This window comes from Carcharodon carcharias, chromosome 20, assembly GCF_017639515.1.
Source record: "Carcharodon carcharias isolate sCarCar2 chromosome 20, sCarCar2.pri, whole genome shotgun sequence".
Taxonomy (NCBI): domain Eukaryota; kingdom Metazoa; phylum Chordata; class Chondrichthyes; order Lamniformes; family Lamnidae; genus Carcharodon; species Carcharodon carcharias.
Window position 1 is genome coordinate 66093399 of NC_054486.1, and position 19922 is coordinate 66113320.

The 19922-nt window shown below is 41.4% G+C and overlaps 1 protein-coding gene across 5 annotated transcripts in view; it reads right to left on the bottom strand.

The window, feature by feature from the left end:
- Positions 1 to 18690, bottom strand: part of LOC121292662 (guanine nucleotide-binding protein G(I)/G(S)/G(O) subunit gamma-2) — an 84767-nt gene extending 66077 nt beyond the window's left edge. Inside the window, exons 1-2 of one of the 5 annotated variants that reach the window (XR_005946311.1) lie at positions 18241 to 18690; positions 3865 to 3965 (exon numbers count right to left, since the gene is read on the bottom strand). The gene's annotated coding sequence lies outside the window, so the exon portion shown is untranslated. The remainder of the gene's footprint in view (positions 1 to 3864; positions 3966 to 18240) is intronic. The other 4 variants (XM_041214920.1, XR_005946310.1, XM_041214919.1 and 1 more) reach the window with 4 other exon arrangements.
- Positions 18691 to 19922: the final 1232 nt, after the last annotated feature.

Below are 19922 nucleotides of genomic sequence, written 5' to 3' on the forward strand. Positions count from 1 at the left end.
GATATTTAGAGGCATATGTACTTCTTTACCACTTGCCTGTCATTCTGGTGAGGACCAAGTGTCCAGTTCTCACCAAATTACATCAAAAGAATGATCAAAATCTGAAAGATACAGAAATCACTACATAAACTGACAGACTTCCTTTAGAAGAAGCTTAGTGTTAAGGAGTTTGCCTTGTGCTTGGGAGAAAACCATTGTACTAGTTGAACCTCTCCCTGTTCTCCCATTATGACCACAGGAAATCACTGTACTGCAGCTGATAAACATAAATGAATCCACATGTAATCTGTAGTAAGCTTAAGAACAGAATGAGTAATCAATCTGCTAATTTCACATCAGTAAATCCCATATACATTATATTTGCTTCATTTTTCATTATTTGGCTTTGCTCAACATTATTAAGTAAATTATTCAGTATAGGATCCAATCTGCTTCATTATAATGGAAAATTAAACACACCCATCATGAGGCTATAATGAAATTCATTAGTTTGCTCGAAACTATAAGATAATTTCACAACCTAACTCAGAACTAACACCCTGAGAAACTTTCTAGCACTCCCAAAATATTGCTGAGAATTATTGTTTATTTCTCATTTAGAAGAGGGAGTGTGTTACCATACAATTGCGAGGCTCTGATTTCATAAACTGCACTGGTGAAACTTGAGTCATTTACAGTCAGTACACACTTCCAGCCACTTGCACAGGAAGTATAGCATGCACAAACAATGGTCTTTCAATGTTGTTTCTTGCAGCTGAGGAGCATGCTTATCATCCTTCCCCAGTGCCACCAACACCCAACATACTGGCCGCTGAGTTTGGCTGTACTAGTTTTTTTTAAACATGACATGACAGGAAAAGGAAGTTTTGCAATGAAATCAAGTGGTTTTGTCACATGAAAAGGGAGCATTTACTATTAAAAACATGAAATGGCATGACACACATTAAAGAAAAAGCCCCTGAAATCTTCTAATTTACTAACTGTACTTTGCCATAATGATTTGCCAAAACTAGTTTGTCACTTGTTATGTAAATAAAATCTTTCCAACTGCTGAATGCGATTGGTATCAACTTTAGGGAATTGAGTGATGATTGCTTTTAGCTATTAAAGTAGGGATGAGCAAACACCTTTGAAGAATATTCATTGGGGTACTGATTATTATAAAACATTTCACAATCCAGAAATAAAGGATAACCTAGGGACTAAAAAGAGTGCAGAAATTAAGGTAATTAATATCAGCAGAGAAAATGTACAGTGCAAGAAACTCAAGGGACCAAAATCCTCCAAACCCCCAGGACCTGATGGCCTACACCCTGGAATTCTAAAAGAGGTAGCGACAGAAATAGTGGATATACTGGCTATGATTTTCCAAAATTCCCTAGATTCTGGAATGGAGCCAGCAGATTGGAAGTTAGCAAATGTACCTTTGCTATTCAAGAAAGGAGGAAGAGAGAAAACAAGGAATCGAAGGCCAGTTAACCTGATATCAGTCAGCAGGCAAGTCCTGGAATCAATTAGTAAGGAAACCTTAACAATGCACTTAGAAAAACATAGTATGATTATAACAAGCCAACATGACTTTACCAAAGGGGAAGCCTATTTCACAAACCTATTGGAGTTTTTTGAGGATATAAGTAAAAGGGAAAATAAAGGGGAACCAGTAAATTTAGTAATACTAGGATTTCCAAAAGGCACTCGATAAGGTGCTGCACAAAAGTTTACTAAAGGGCTTATAGAGTTGGGGTGATATATCAACATGGATAGAGGGTTGGTTAACAGACAGGAAGCAGAGAGTAGAGATAAACAGGGCGTTTTCAATTTGGTAGGCTGTGACTAGTGGAGTGCCACAAGGATCAATACTGGGGCCTCAGCTATTTACAAACTATATCAATGAATTAGATGAAGTGAAGGAGGGTAATGTATCTAATTTTGCTGGCAATACAAAAGTGATGGGAATGCAAGTTGTCAGGAGGACACAAAGAGGATGCAATGAGATATAGATAGGTTGTGAGTGGGTAACAAGGTGGAAGATGGAGTATAATGTGGGTACGTGTGAGGTTACTCACTTTGGTCGTAAGAATAGAAAAGCAGAATATTTTTCTAAAAGATGTGAAACTTGTACATGTTGATGTTCAAAGAGACTTGTAGAAGGAATACAAAAAAGTTAGCATGCAGGTACAGCAAGCAATTAGGTTGCATGGGGATTACAGTACAAGAATAAGGAAATCTTGCTACAATTGTACTGGGCCTTGGTGAGATACACCTATAAATACACTGTGCGCAATTCTGGTTTCCATAATTAAGGAAGGATAAAGTTGTATCGGAGGCAGTACAGTGAAGGTTCACTGGATTGGTCCCTGGGATGAGAGGATTGTCCTATGTTGAGAGGCTAGGTAAATCGTGCCTATATTTTCTGGAGCTTAGAAGAATGAGAGATGATCTCATTGAAACATTCAACATTATGAAGAGGATTGATAGGGAGACATTGTTTTTCCTGATTGTGCATAAGTGAGCGCAGTTTCAAAATAAGGGACCGATCATTTAGGACAAATGAAGAAACAAAGAGAAATTCCTTCATGCGAATGATTGTGAATCTTTGATATTCCCTATCCCAGAGGGTTGCGGATGCACCATCATTGAATACATTTACAGCTGAATTAGACAGATTTTTGATGTCTCAGAGAATCAAGGGATATGGGGAGCAGGCAGGAAATTAGAGTTAAAGCCCAGGATCAGCCATGATCATACTGAGTGGCAGAACTGACTCAACGTCCATGTTCTTCTCCTGCTCCTATTTCTTATGCTCTCATTCCTCCAATATATGCTATGATTGGCTAATTAACTACCAATTATCTGACTTAATGTAATAAAATAACTTGTTGTAAGCTTTTTGTTTTGACTATAATAAATTGTTGTAGGGTTGGGGTAATATATGAATTATAAAAATAAATATTCTTGACAGTCTATGATGGGACTTTAATCAGCAGAACCAGGCCAGCCTATTTATTGGACAGGTGAGATAATTTCTCCATTCGTATGTGAATATGTTGATTAGACCCAGAAAGTACGTATTAAGAAAGGACCTGTATTGAATTTTAGAATTTGCAATCCTTCTGAATATGTAAACACTGCAGGGTTCTCACTGAGGCATTACTATAAAAAGGCTCAATAATTTCCCATGTAAATGGATACAACCTAATCTAGATAGCTCCCAAAAATAAAAGAATGCAGAATTTCTGTTGTTTATATGCTAATTAGTCACGGTATTATCTGTTCAGGTGAACACACAAGAACTCTTAGCTTAATCATTGATTATTATGATGCTTCATTTCTTTTGATTATTAGGCAGTGGTCCTGTGATGTTCCAATAAACTTTAAACTCTTAATACAACACAATAGCAATCATATTATAATAATGTCTCTTGTCACATTAAAGGAAAAATACATGTTACTATTTTGCACTATAGATATCATAAAGCTGGACACAAAGATGTCACAGTGCTGTACCCTAGGGACCAATGCATCTTTTCAAATTTAACACAAGTCCAAATTGATGTGTGGTTGGGATATCCAGGGACCTCACAATATAGCAAAGAACAGTGGACTGACGGCAAAGGGAAAGCACACCAAACTTGTTTTTAAGTGTTTGATTTTCAGTCATCTCTTCCTGCAGCATTTACAGACAGGCTAAGCCCCTAGCCCAATTCAGGGATCTCGCGTAGCCACAGGTTTCATGGGTGCCTAAAACAAGTAAATTAATTAGTACCTCTATATATTTCAGAAAGTCTCATTTCAATTAGAACAAAATTGTTTTCGGCAAAGTGTACCACAAGGCAGAAAGAAAATTGGGAAAAAAAATCTTACGTCAGTCATGACTGCCATATTTCTTCAACATCAGCAACCAGGTCATGTCCATCCTGCACAATATCTTCTTAAATGATAGTTTGTATTCCATCTGAAATAGGCTTAAATTTTCCAGACAATCAATTACCTTACCCCATATGAAAAGCCATGATCAATAAGCTAAGTGTCAAAGGTTGCTTTTTTTTTTAGCAGCTTCCATGTTGTTTGTTTTATAGATTAACGAATTGGATGTGAATGTGGGGGGCACGATTGGGAAATTTGCAGATGACACAAATTGGCCAAGTAGTGGATAGTGCAGAGGATAGCCATAATCTCCAAAATGATATAGATGGGTTGGTGGAGTGGGCGGTAAAGTGGCAGATGGATTTTAACATAAAGTTGTGTGAGGTCACACATTTAGGGAGGTCAAACAGTTACAGGGATTACATGATAAATGGGAATATACGAAGAGGGATAGATGAAGTGAGAGATCTTGGAGTACAAGTACACAGGTCCCTGAAGGCAGCAGTTCAAGTAGACAAGGTTGTAAAGAAGGCATATGGAATGCCCTCCTTCATAAGCAGAGGTATAGAATATAAAAGTAAGGATATAATGTTGGAATTGTATAAAACACCTGGTGAGGGCACAACTGGAGTATTGTGTACAGTTCTGGTCACCACATTACAGGAAGGACGTAATAGCTCTGGAGAGAGTGCAGAGCAGGTTTACAAGAATAGGGTTAGAAAGTGTAGCTACGAGGAGAGATTGGATAGGTTGGGGTTATTTTCCTTAGAACAAAGAAGGCTGAGAGGTGACTTGATTGAGGTGTACAAAATTATGAGGGGAATAGATAGAGTGGACAGAATAAAATTGTTTCCTTTGGTGGAGAATTCTAGAACCAGGAGACATAGATTCAAGATAAGTGGCAGAAGGTGTAGGGGGGACATGAGGAAGAACTTTTTTTACGCAGAGGGTAGTGGATGTCTGGAATTCACTGCCCAAGTTGGTGGTAGAGGCAGAAACTCTAAACTCTTTTAAAAAGTACCTGGATCTGCCCCTTAAGTGCTGTAAGCTGCAGGGCTATGTGCCGGGTGCAGGAAGGTGGGATTAGCAAGAGCACCTGGGTGTCCTCTGGCTGGCATGGAGGAGATGGGCTGAATGGCCTCCTTCTGTGCTGTAACTTTTCTATGGTCCTATGTGACTTGACAAAAGTAGACATGCAAAAATGAACCTATTCAAAAGCTTGGGGGACAGTCACTCCCCGGTTCCTTCCCCATAGCAATGCCTTAATCAAGCAGAGTCGACCTGCCTGGTTTGAATTTAAAAAGCTTGGCAGTTAATTGTTCCCTAGTGCATTCTCCTTGGCAATGCCTCTACCCAATCAGCACACTCTTCTCATGCAATATAAATTGTTGTTCCCTTTGGAATTGGTATTCTTGTAAATCTGTCCTGATGAGTGCAAGATGTAAAACTTCGACAGCAGGTCTCTTTTCTCAGCAATGCCAATTGAAACTTTCAAAAATCTCATTCCATATGGCAAGACAAGATGTTTGTCTGACATTCCTCTGCCCCCTCATTTGCAACTCTAATTTTACTCAAAGTGGCGATAATGGATACAGATTTGACTGGCACCTAGCAGTTTCCCAACTTTCAGTCACCAGCAATTACAAGCTGCTGCCGCGTTTCAGAGAAGAACCTGTTAAAAACAAAAGCGGCACAGATCAAAGGGCAATAGGATCTGCATTTGGTGGTACAGTGTTACTGCTTGGCTCAGAAAAAGAGCCATACTGGTTTATATGGGAGGGGTAATCTACTTTTCAATCTTTCTCTTTGGCATTTGCAAAAAATTTTATTGGAGAAAAGACTAACCAGAAGCTGGACTTGGTTCTCTGTAATCGTATCCTTATCAGAAATGTATAAGGTGTAGCAAAGTGTTGTGATGCTGATCCAACATGTGATTGCACAGTAGACAAGCTCTTAATCACTGCCATATCGACAGGGATTTGTACTTTCCGACAGGGAGGGAAAGTAAATTAGAAGACAAGTCACCCACAGGTAGCTCTTGTGTACCTTCTTACAGCCTGCCCACCACAACCTTCTCAAAGGTCTTCAAGGAGGTCACCTGTTGAATTTCACTGGAAAACATCAAGGGGTGAATAACAAGAAATCTTCAGAGGAATTTGGAGTTTAGCACTACCTCCGTTTATCTAATTCAGCCATGCTGTTAGCATACTTATTTATTAGCACTGTTATCTACTAGAACAGGATTGGTAAGCACATATATTATCCACAGATAGAGGAAATCTCAATCTCTTTTCATTCAAACCTCATTGCTTCATCATTTTTTTAAAAAACATTCTCAAAATTAGTAACTTTCTCATTACACTACTTCACCACAAAGTCATCCTAATGGTGCTTACATCACAGGGTAAGAATGGGGTTAGAACACATTTTTCTAAAAAGATTATTTAGCAACATTTCAGCAGTGACCATTCTCCATTAAAGTGATTTGGGGGTCAATTTGACTTTTGTGGTATAGTGTAAAATGAGCAACATTGGATCTGCTTTCCGCCATGCATCACTCCCATTTGAAATAGAAATGAAAATCAAGAAAGGTGTCTAAACAATGGTTGATCCAATATCACCTGCTTTACTTTACTGCACAGAGTCAAAATTATCTTCAATGTCTCCAATTAGAAGAATTGCACAGAATGTTGAAAACAGCACATTTCTGCAGTATTGATTTAGTAATAAAGTAAGGCTGTGTTTATATGTGCCACAACACTAGGAGAAGCGCTTCCTGCACGTGCACAGACGTAGTGACCTGGAGTTTTGCAGAGTTTTGTAAATCCTGGAAATCCTACCCCATTTCTAACATATCATATTTGCACCGGGGGTGGAGGCAGTGGGGTTGTGGGGGCGGGGGGGGGGGGGGGGGGGGGGGGGGAGTTGGGGGTGGGGGTGGGGGGGGGGGCGGCATTGTTGGGTGGGCATTGAAGTTGCCAGCCCATCCACCATATGTAAGTAGATAATCAAGGTTCAATTAGGCTTGTTAACAAGACAATTGACACCAATAAAACACTACCCAAGTCATAAAACGTTTGGTGTGGGCAATTGTGGGGGGGGGGGGGGGGGGGAGAGGAGGAGTGGGCAGCCCAATTTTTAAAATAATTCCTTCAAGGGGTGGGAAGGTGGGGCAATACTATCTTTGGGGGACCGCCCTTTACCAATTGGGTGGCACCCCCCCTAAGATAGAACACCCCTTTCTTATTACCTGCCCGCAGCCTTAAATCCACCCTGGACCTCCTCCCTGACATGCCCAAACCATCCCTGTCCGAGGTACCGGACTTACCCGTTTCCAGGAATCCATAGGCCTGCTTCCTCCTCTTCTCTCAGTCCCGGCAGCACCTACTAATGCGCTCCTGGTGTTGCTGGGGCTGGTGGAGCTGTTGACCTATTGGATTGATTGGCAACCCCCGAGGGCAGGACTTCCTCCCCAGTGACGGGCAAAAGTCCTGCTCAGAACTTGTATAGCCTGCCCGCAGTGTGTTATGGCGATGGAGCAGGCCAGCTCCACGTTGACATTGCTCCCGACGGCAGTGCTGGATCTATGCACCCACCCGTAATATTCAGCCCTTAGAACTTTATTTTAATTTTATCTCAGCATTGATCCTGAGGTCTCCCAATGGTAGGTACTGGATGAGTTGGCATGGGGGGCTTAAGGGCAAAAGGTATTGGGTGGAAGGCATGGGTTGGCAGGAGATGGCACTAAGTTGGCATAGGGGCTATGAGGGACCATTGGGGTGGACAGAGGCACAGATTCACTTGGAGGGTATGAGGGCATAGGTTGGCATGGAGGTTATGAGGGGATGTAAGGGTTTGGCAGGGCATGAGTTGGCATGGATGGGGCATGGGGAATGGGAGGAGGATGTGAGTGGGTGTGAGGGGTGAGGGCTAGAGGGCCTAACTGTTTTTAATGCAACTGGGACCAAGTCCTAGGGCACTGAGGCAACTCTTTAAACACCCCACACCGGCACTTGGCAGCCCCTATGGTTACCTCCAAACTGTTTCCAGGGGCAGCAGGCCCTACTCCAGCAGACACCTGCCCCCTGGAATGAAAGTCTGGCCACTCCGGTCTGTTTCTCTTGAAGCGGATCAGGGAGTCAGGAAGTTTCCCGACTCTATACACCTGTCTTGGGAGCGAAAATCTTAACCAGCGTCTTTGCCAAATGTCAGAGTGCCAGCTGCCTGCATGAAAACAAACGGGCTTGACTCAGCCTGACAATAAAATTCAAGTTACCCATATTTAGGTCTGCGCAGTCCATACCCAATTGTAAGTTCTTGTATCTAGTCCACTTTTCATTTATCAACTGTTCCCTCCGTAAAACATACTTCTGATGATTCAATGAATGATGAGGATATATCATCAGGACTTGAGGATTTATAATCAGGAATTGAGGATGCATAATCCGGAATGAGATTCCCAACTTCCAATGTGCAGAATTGACTGCAACATTTAATTTCAAACACTTTGGTAAAAATATTTTGAATAAAATATTGAAGGAAAAAATTAATCACCTAATGTGAGCCTCAAAACAATGACTCTGAAATTAAAAGAGCCATTATCAACCAAGAGAGCAAGTGAGGCTGTGTAGGAACTCCCTGAACAGAGCCTTTCCAACTTGTTCACTGACTTATTGGCCTTATTTCGATTAAAATATAACCCCACCCGCTGTGAAATTAAAAACATGCCCTGCAGCATGTTGAGAGCATTTACGAATTGCATTTTATTCATATTTAACCACAAGAATAATGTTGATATGGGAGGCGGGATATTAATAACTCGTGAAATCATAGGGCAGGATTTCTCCCCCCCCATCTGGGGCGAAGCTGCATTGCAGGCGCACACAGGTGTACCTCTGATCGGTGCCCCCAATTGGTGGTGCGGCGCCATTTTACATGGGCGGGCCAATTAAGGCCCGCCCAGCGCAACGTCTGCACGGAAGCACAATGCACACCCTGTGCCGGCGGGGGGAGGGGGGAATCCCAAAATCCAGAGTGCGCTCTTTTGCGCATGCGCATGGAAAAGTGCACTCATCTCCCTGAGGCTAAGTGCAGCCTCAGGGAGGTCGGCTGTTCTGTCACAAATATTAAAAACAAAACTTTTAAAACTCCTGACATGTCCCAACAGTGTCACATGTCCATAATTTTTGAAAAAAACTTTAGTAAATTTTTAAAAACCCCACATGAAACCTCATCCCGCCCGTGGATGAGGTTTCATGCTTGCCGGGGCTCCTGGCCTGCCCGCCAACCAATGTTAAGGTTGGACGGGCAGGTCCATTAATTAGTTAAAAGACTCTGTCAATGGCCTCAATTGGCCATTGACAGGCCAGAGGGCACGCAGCTGACTTTGCTGCGCCCCCGCCTACCAGAAAATTTAAACGGGGCTCGATGACATCGGGAATTCTGCCCGACATCACCATGTGTCATTTTGCGTGTCGGCGAGCAGGCCCTTTCCCCCCCCCACCCACCCCACTCGCTAACGGAAAGTTCCTGGCCATAATCAAGCTTCGCTGAATGTCCAAGAAACTGAATTCAATTTCTTGCCTCCAAAAACAGGGTGTAAAGCATCTCGTGCGTTATCTTTATAGCTAGAGCCAGCTTCCAAAAGTTGTGAGGCACAGTTCCAAATCTGCATATGCACCATCACTGTCCTGGTCGACGACAGGGGTTATCGTGCTGGAGCCAGACCCCGTCAGCCCAGCCCACCAACCCCCGTGCATTAATATGTACAAACATTTTTTTTTGTTCCACTGGGAAAAGTGTTGAATTTTGCTGGACTACTTGGGCACTGAGGGCTGTTCTAGTCCCCTAGTTGAGATTAGTAGGTGGGCATCATCGATACATATACATGGAGATGTTAATAGAACTGTTATAATATATGTCAAAGAAAGGGAGGACAAACAGTTTGAACGGACAGAATAGCTATTAATAGTTCCGCTCCGACTGCATTATGTAACATATGGAATTGCACAGCTTGCTGAAGTACCAAAAACACAAACATTAAGAAATATATATACATTTTGGAAGTTAAATAGAGCACAAGTGATTTTGTGTTCATTAAGTGAGGAAAAGTAAATGATGTGGGCTTGCCTCATGCGGACCCATGGCGGTAATACCGGCCCTGGCTTCTTGTTGACCTTCAGCGAAAGCATCGTCCACCAGAGACTGGCACCTACTCCTGGGCCCATTACCCTCCTCTTCAAATCCAACCTCCCACCCTTCCACTGCTGCCTGTTGCTGGCCAACCTCCCTGGCCCTTCCCTATCAGTGCAGCCTGTTTCCAGTCCGTTCCCCAGCCTCCCACCCTCCAGCTGCAGCCTGCCCCAGCCCCCAGCTGTCCCCATTTCCTAACTGTGGCCTCTTCTCAGCACCCCACCCCTTACTGCAGGCTGTTCCCGGACCCCACCACACCCAAAACCATCTTCCACCGCAGTCCACAATGTGGGTATTAATTGAGATAACGAGATTAAAACAGGGCTTCAAAATACGGGACCTAAGTGTGTCTGGTAGTGGGACGGTGTTAGATGCACTGAAATCTGAACTGTCCATTACAAAATCGGACGAATGGTCATCCTACCTTGAACGCATGTTTTCAAAAATATTAAAAATGACTATAAAACTTGTTTACATAACACCTTTAACATAATAAAATGCCCTAAGCCTCCTCACAGGAGCCTTATAAAACAAAATGCGGGGCAGGATTTTTGGGTTGTCGGGTGGGCGCAGCGAGCGGGCCCAGAAATGGTCCGCCAGCGTGAAAGGTGCCCCGAGAAGCTCAAGGCTGCCGGGGTGGGGAGGGAGGAGTGCGAGGGCAGGAATCTGCGCATACGCGGGGGAGCGGGCACTGAAAGCTTTCTGAAGGCCGAGAGCTGCCCCACGGAGCTGAAGAATATTAAAAATCAAAAATAAAGATTCTGAAAATGTGCAAAACATGTCCCCACATAGGACTCACTCACATGAGCATAAAACGTCATAAAAAATGTTGTCAAAACATTTTTTATTTAAATTAATGTTGGAAACCTCATCCTGCCCGTGGATGAGGTTTCCTAGAAAATCCAAAGGCTGCCTGGCCGATTCGCCTGCCTTCACCCAAAATAGCTTTAAATGAATTGATTAATGGCCTTAATAGAGCTCTTAATTGTCGGCGGGTGCACTGCCGACTCTCGCGTGCACCCACCGACAAATAGCGCGCGCACCTACCAGCGGGACACAAAATCCTGCCCATGATCACAAAAGGAGATATTAGATCAGATGACCAAAAGCTTGATCAAAGAGTTAGATTTCAAGAAGCGTCTTGAAGGAGAAAAGCAAAGTAGAGAGTTGGAGAGGCATAGGGAGGGAATTCCAGAGCTTAGGGGCTAGGCAACTGAAGGCATGGCTGCCAATTGTGGAGCAATTAAAATTGGGATTGCCCAGCAGGCCACAAGTAGGTAAGAATAGATTTGTGAGGTTGGAGGAGATTACGGAGATAGTGAGGAATAAAGCCATGGATGGAATTGCAAACAAGGATGAGAATTTCAAAATCAAGTATTTGCTAAACTGGAACTCAATGTGACTAGGCGAGCAAAAGGGTGATGGGTGAACAGTTCTTGGTGAGAGCTGGGAGAAGGGCAGCAGAATATTAGATGACATCAAGTTAATGGAGGGTCGATTGTGGGAGACCAAGCAGACATGTATTTGAATAGTCAAGTCTAGGGGTAACAGGCATTGATGAGGGTTTCAGCAACTGATGAGCTGAGGCAGGAGTGAAGCCAGGTGATGTTACTGAGGTGAAAATTGGTCTTAATGAAGGTGAGAATATATGGTTGGAAGCTCATCTCAGGGTCAAATATGACACCAAGGCTGGAAACAATCTGGTTTCACCTCAGATATGCCAGGAATAGGGATGGAATTGGCAACTAGAGATTGAAGTTTATAGCCGCGACTGAAAACAATGGCTTCAGTCTCCCCAATATATATTTAAATGGAGGACATTTCTACTCATCCAGTGCTGGATGTTGGATAGGCAGCCAGAAAAATTAGCAACAGTGAAGGTGTCAAGAGAGGTGGCGATGAGGTAAGCGCGTGGAAGCTAATACCTTACTTTAGGGGGTCAAGGATCGATCTTTAGGGGACACCAGAGGTAACTGTGTAGGCTACAATTAAATAGATAAGGAGGGAACCAGGTGAGGGAAGCATCACCCAGCTGGACAACCGTGGAGAGATGTTGGAGGCCGATGGTCAACCATATCAAAGGTTGAGAAGGACTAGAAGGAAAGGTTTACACAGTTATTTGTGACTTTGATAAGATCCATTTTGGTTAAGTGGCAGAAGCAGAGATACGATTGGAGGGATTCAATCATGGAGGTCTGGGAAAGATGGGCACAGATTTCTGAGACAAGAAGTTTAAGGGTGTTAGAGAGGAAAGAAAGGCTGGAGGTGGGATAGTAGTTTGCAAGGATGGTGGAGTCAAGAGTTTTTTTTTGAGGAGAAGTGAGATGATGGCAGATTTAAAGGAGAGAAGGACAATATCTGAAGAGGGAGAGCTGTTAACAATACTGGCTAACATGGAGACCAGGAAGGGAAGTTGGATGATCAGCAGTTTAGTGAGAATAGTCTCAAGAAAGCAGGATGTGGATCTCATGAACAAGATGAGCTTCGACAGGGCATGAGGGGGGGACAGGAGAGAAACTGAAGGAAGATGTGAGTTCAGGGTGAGGGCAGTGGGGAACATTAGAGATAGTGTGGTCCAGTGGACTAGTGAAAGGGATGGAAGCTGCAGAGGCGGTGGATCAGGTGGTCCTGATCTTAGTGACAAAGGAGCTCTTCAAGGCAAGGGTGAAGGAAACAGGGGAGAGGGGTTTAAGAAGATGGTTTGCAGTATAGTGCACTAAATCGTGCATCTCAAAAGTTATCTCTCTAGTAAGTATCATATCTATCATACTACTGATTAGTAGTGACTCAAAAATTGAATTTTCAAAGGAGGGATTTTCCAGGTTGTTACTGGAATTGAGGTCATCTTGAAAGTTCCTGAATGATTATGCTTTTTTCAAACTGAGAACATTTAAGCAATACATATATTATGTATATGTAAAAATAATATAAAGTACCCAGTCACAATAATTGTCCATATCTCTTATTACCATTGCAAAATGAGGGATCTGGATTCCAGCAGCTTGAAGGTTTCTAGGTTCCACAATACCTGCTACAATCATTTAAAGATGGTAACTAGGGGCTTGAGATCATGACCTGGAAACATGCAAGTGGACCACAGAGAGAGAAAACCCATTTTAACTGAATTTTTAACACATGGAAGCTGGGATTTCCAGGAATCCTGGCAAGTAAAAGGAAGTGAGAATAAGTCAACTCATGAGGTAAGGGCCTTTATTGCATTGCCTGTGGACTGGGAGGGGCAGGAATGTTTCCCTCAGGCTCTACAAGTTTACCTTCACATGATCAGACCCCTGGAAATCATCCAATCCCCATGATGTCCAATTCACTTTCCCCTTGCGGTATCTGATTCTCCCCTCAAGTCCAAATCCTCCTTCCATTATCCAGCCTTCCCTTGTTGCCCAACATTTCATGGTGTCCAAACCTCCCGTAATATTCATCCCAACCCCAAGCACCAAACACGTTCAGCCCCCAAAATAGTGATTTACGCATAGTTAAACTTTAAACGTATATACACAGAATGGATATTGACATATCTTGGAGTCCCTTTAGACCTCACCAACTTTCAAGTGGAACAAAAGAAATAGAATCAGAAAAACATATCACTTTTTCTGATAACATAATCATTATTCTGTATTTTGACACATTAGTAATGCTAAGAATCATGAAATATCACATAAACCATGACATTTTCTGTCAAAATGTCAGACCGTTTTAATGTAATAAAATTTTAGATAATTGCTATTTGTGGGGACTTGCTTAGAACTGCTCATTTTCAGCTTAATGGTGTAGAAAAGTGTCCCTGGTTATCCAGGAACTATAGAAAACTAATGGAATCCCAAAGGAGAGAATAGAGGAATATCTAGCGAAGAAGTATAATGTTGAATAATCAGCATGGCACAGCATTTAAGGCGGTCTACGGACGGGCGCCTGACCTGATCGGACACGAAATCGCACGAGAGTCCTGACATCATTCTGCACTTGCATGAAAATTTAGTCAGCCACTACACACAAAAGTCAGAACTGTGCTCGCCGACAATTAAGAGGCCAGTTAGTGTAATTAAAATTGCAACTGTTTCTGATTTTTCGTGGCCCGTCCAACCTTATGGTTGGCGGACGGGCAAATCGGCCAGGCGGACTTTACATTTTTCATGCCACCTCATCCAAGGACGGGTTGAGGTTTCCGTTATTAAATAAAAAAAATAAAAATCTATGGACAGCATTTTTATCATATATATATTCAGGGGACTGATTGTGATGCTTGGACATTTTTTCATGATTTTAAAAGCTTTATTTAATTGTTCTCAAGTCTTCAGCTCCTTGAGGCAGTTCTCTGCCTTCAGGGAGCTTTTATTCAGCGATCGCCCGTGCCCACGCTTATATCAGCGCCTGCCCTCCTCCTGCCCCCACCTCAGCAGCGCTGAGCATTTCAGCGCATACTTCACACTGGCTGGCCGTTAACTGGTCAGCCAGCATGAAATCGCAATCAGGGGCCGAACGCGGTCGGCGGTCCATTCTCCGGCCAATCCCAGGCCAGCCGATCGCGCCCGCCTGCTGACCTAAAAGTCCTGCCCATGGAATTTAAAAGGGAAAATCATGCTTGATCAACATTACTGAATTTTTCGAGTAGATAACAGGGAAAGTAGGCAATGATAATGTAGCACATGTAATTTATCTGGATTTTTAAAAGACCTTCCATAAAGTGTTTCATAATAAACTAATGAATAAGGTCAGAGAATGTGGAGCCAGGGGACCCATGGCAGAATGGATTGCCAGCTGGCTACAAGACAGAAAGCAGACAGTGACAGAAGATGATAAGTGGTGTCCCACAAGGATCAGTGCTGGGATCACGGCTGTTCACAACTTACATTAAAGATTTGGACTTTGGAATCAAAAACACAACTTCTAAATTTGCAGCTGACTCCAAATTGGGCTGTGGGGAAGAAAGAGTCAATACTGAGGAGGACTGCAACAAATTACAGGAGGACCATAATAAACTTGCGGGATGTGCAAATGAAGTTCAACACAGATAAATGTGAGTTGTACATTTTAGTGGGAAGAATAGGGAAGTCATTTATTACTTGAAGGTGCAAGTCTAGGTGGGGTAGAGAAACAAAGAGTACAAACACACCAATCACTAAAATTTGTGCCACAGGTCAGCAAGGCCATTAAAAAAGGAAACCAAGCACTCGGCTTTATTTCTAGAAGGGTAGAAAAGTAAGGAGGCTATGCTAAACCAGTATCGAATCTTGGTTAGACCACACTTAAAAGTATAGTGAATTCCGGTCACCATATTATCAAAAGGATATAGAGGCATTGTGCAGGGTGCAAGAAATATTTATAAGGATAAGACCGGAAATGAGTAGGTATACATATCAGGAAAGGATGAATAGACTGGGCCTCTTCTCTCTTGAAAATAGGATGAGAGTCAACCTAATAGAGGTCTAAAATTGTGTAAGGTTTTGATAGAGTGGATGCAGATAGAATGTTTCCTCTTGCAGGGAACAGTATAATATAGAGGCCTTCAATGTAAGATAGTCACCAAGAAATCTAATAGGGAATTAAGGAGAAATTTCTTTATCCAAAGAGTGGTGAGAATGTGGAACCTGCTACCATGGAGCGGCTAAAGCAAATAGTATTGACACATTTAAGCGGAAGCTAGACAAGCATGAGGGAGAAGGGAAGAGAGTTGCAAAGATAAATTTAAATGTGGAAATTTGGGAGGAGGCTTAAATGGACCATAAACACCAGAATGGACTGGTTGGGCCACATGATCTGTTTCTGTGCCATATATCCTACGTAATCCTGTGTATTGCAGTGTCTCCTATTGCCATTACAAAAAGTCTATTTGTGCCACAATAATTTCTGAATTCAGGTAGAAAGACCTACTTAGGAGGTCTAAGCTCTTCTTAAACACAGTTGTTTTGTAATCAAAAAATATAATGCATTTAATTTATCATGCTACACACTAAACTATTACAACATGGTATCATATTCTAATGTCCATCTTATTCTTCAATGTCTATAATTCTGATTATGAACAAATACTGTGTTGTAGTTGAGAATGGAAATGAAAGAATGAGTAATGGTGGTACCAGTTTCTACAGTACAGTGCTGTGCCAATCTCTTCATATCATCTAATCCAAAGACAACAGTTATACATCTATAAATGGACTGTTGTGATCATTTCTGATTCAATTCAAACATCTGATGTTGACTTATTTATCAATACAAAATGACCTATTGTTGGACAATGGGAGGCCATTGCTGTAGGCTTCTTGTTTTGGTATTTACATCAGATTGAACTTCCTTGTGACAATGAAAGAAGCTCTCCAGTTTAATTAAGGGATTCATAATTCAGTTAACAATACAACATTAAAGATTACATCAATCCCTGGTGTTGGTCAGTAATTTAGTTCAGTTAACATTTCTAAATATCAGTAAAGAACAACTGACAGTAGGCAAAAACTTAATGAGTGATTTAAATGTTATTAAAATCAAACGCCTATTGGATTTCACTAATGTTCCCGTGTAACAGACTGCTGGTAGGAAATGTACTGTCTAAAACTGAAATTTGACTCTGAAGTGTCCATTATTGTAATAGGCAGCAGAAAATTTTGCTCTCAGATTGGGAGGGGCAGTGGAAACCTCACTGGGCTGTAAACTTTCAGAGACTGTTGTGTATGATTTCCCAAATGATTCTCATTTGTGCAACAGTTACAATCCCCAATGTAAATTAAGCCTGAATGCAGGACCAATTGATTAAATGAGTCTCAAATTACACAACAATAAAAGACAATTAGTGAATCTATAAAGCAGATGTTATTTTGATACAAGTTTGTCCACAATATTTGCTATTTACTTATTCAGATGTTTGGGTAATGTACAATCTATAACATGCAATAGAGCACGTTAATAGGTATGTAAAAATCTCATTGGGTGCGAAAATTCAGTTAAGTAATCAGAACACATTATTTGACTTCAATACAACAGCAAAATGCTGCAGATGCTGGAAACCTAAAAAAAACCCAAAAACATGCTGGAAATATTCAGGAAGTCAGGCAGCATCTGTGGAGAGAAACACATAGTAAATGTTTCAGTTCCATGACCTTTCAACAGAAGTTCTGATGAGAGATCATATACTTGAAATCTCAACTCTGCCTCTCCACAGATGCTACCTGACCTACTGGCATCTTCTCTTTTTATTTTACATTATTTGACTGATATTGATATCAAAAACATCCATTCCTCAATGTCAAGTTAATACGTTACAGTTCACAGCCCTATAGAATTCAAAAGGCATCAATGTAGCATGCAGCTATGTATGAATCAGTCTGAGTTAATCTGAATTTTGAAGTGTCTACATTTTCTTCAATAAAATGGAGGAGGTGCAGTATAAATAAGTCATGTGACATCACAGTATTCAAAAATAGCATTCATAGTTACTAATTAAATGCTATTACTGGCAACCAAATCAACACCTTTTTCTATTTGATGGGCTCCTCCATGCAGATACTATGATATATTAAAAAAACGGTTTGAGTGTTGTTTTTGCACTGCCCTGTGTAGTCATCTCAACAGCTTTCAGAAGTAATTGCAAAATTAAAAATTTGCTTTCATTCTGCTGTTTTAGTTCTTTGTCTTTATTGGTTTAGAGAATGATTTTATAAATACAGACATTTAACTACAATTAGAATTTGAATACGAAAATACATATATACAGCAAAATCCACACAGGCTCCTTTGTGGCTTATGTGGTTATCAGAAGAGCAGAGCTTGTTACTGACTGTTGCTGTGTGTTCTTTTGTATAACATCTGCAAGCAGTATTTAGTGATAAAGTACAAATTCTCAACCTCACTAAATTAGTTACATTTAAATCATTCTATCCTCCTCCACAGCGAAGAGCTAGCCTTCTTCTTGTTCCAGCTACACATTTGTTTTCCCAAGCTTTCAGATTAAAAGCACTGCCTTTTCCTAACACCAATTATTAACCTAGCCAATAACAATTATTCCACAGTTGTTGATAATATCGGTTCATGGAATAATGGACACAAATCTTTAACAATTTTACAGACTCATGACAGTACTGTATGCAAACCAAGTCTGTTTGGGCAAAAAAATACATTAATCAATACAATTATTCAGTGAAAGATTAAAAACAAGGAGGAAAAAGGCAAATTTACCTTGTACAGTAAACTGAAAGCAGATATTCACTCTTCTCTTCTTAAAATAGGTTAAATATGCAGGAGAATCCAAGCTTACCAGCTGTGTAAGCAGCAGCCCTGAGAGACGAGTCCACACCCAGCTTTGTCTTCAATCATCATTCTGTCTACAGGAAGCAGCAGATCTCCCACTTCCTCCCCTTTCTAGCTGCTGTAACTTCCCCTCCTCTGTCTCTCTCTTTCATTTAGCCCTTCTCTCTGTGTGCCTTGTACTCCCTTCCTTACAACTATTGCTCTCAGCAGCTTAATACTTGCTCTTCTGCAGAGATTCCACTACTAGCAATGCTCTGGGCTGCTCTTTGAGCTTCTCCTGAAGCACTAGTTGAAGTAACTGGGGATTTAACCTTAGACTGAAATACTAAACAAAAGATAAAATCATTCTGAGGGCTTACTTCCCCCTTCCCCCACCAACAGAAATCTCTATGTGACTTTTATATTCTTCCCAGCTGCTGGTATGAAGGGGTGTTCCCAGATCAAGGCTACCAGACCAGCATCAGCAACAAAGGCTGCCCATGTTAAAACTCTGATTTATTGTACAATACTATTCATTTGCACCCAATCTAGTTCTATTATTCCAGGTTTTTATTTGCAATGTTTCTATGAGGGGCACAGTGGACTTTAGTAAAATGGATTTCCCCAGTGTTACTATGGCAACAGTGAATGACCAATTTCCTGTGTTGTTTATGTAAATGTAGCAATGCCGCTGTCTTTGCACAGCAGACAGAGAACAGTAATCAGAATCTAATCCTCAGAGGTTAAAAACAGAAATCTTATTCTTTCTTCATGTGCTCCAAGTATGCATCTACGCTATAAAGAAGGATGCGATTTGTTCAAAAGTAAAGCTCCAGTCATGGCAGGTACTGATATGAGTACAATTACTACTGTCTCTGTACATATGTTCTTTCCTTTAAATGCCTCATTCACTTGTTACCTCGCCCAGTAATGATTCCTGAAGCGTGACAATTGAGGATTTGCTGTTGATTTCTGTGAACCAGTGATTTCTAAGCATTGTGTACTATATAAAGTATTCACCAGTAATTCAACCTGGACATGAATAATACATGAATGGCCGGATTGAAATTGTTACTGGTGTTCATTTCCTGGTGGCCATCATCAATGATTTTCATCTGTATTTATTATGACCCCCGTTTACATTTCTATCATAATGAATTAACACCAATGTATCATTTTCACTTTCCTAGTGTGCGTCACATTGCTTTGCATTTGCAACCATAAATCTTCCTTTAAATGTTGGCTCCATGTATGCCAATAATCCTCTGCATTTATATAATGCCTCAGCACAGTTTTGGGATGTTCCAAAAAGCCTCACAAAAATGAATTACTTTTGGAAGTGTTATCACTGTAGTTGCATAGACAAGCACAGCAGACAATTTGTGCAGAGCAAGGTTCAACAAACTACAGATGGGATTAATGACAGAACATTGACCAGGGCATCAGTACTCCCCATTCTCAGAGTTATGTTGTGGGATCTTTGACCCACCTGTATAAGCTGACAAGGTCTTAATTCAATGTCTTAATTTCCGTCAGCACTGCTCTGGAACTAGATCATTGCTTTAAATATAGTTCTCATTTATATTCAATTTCCTTTGTTACATGCTATAAATTTTGTGAATAGATTCTGG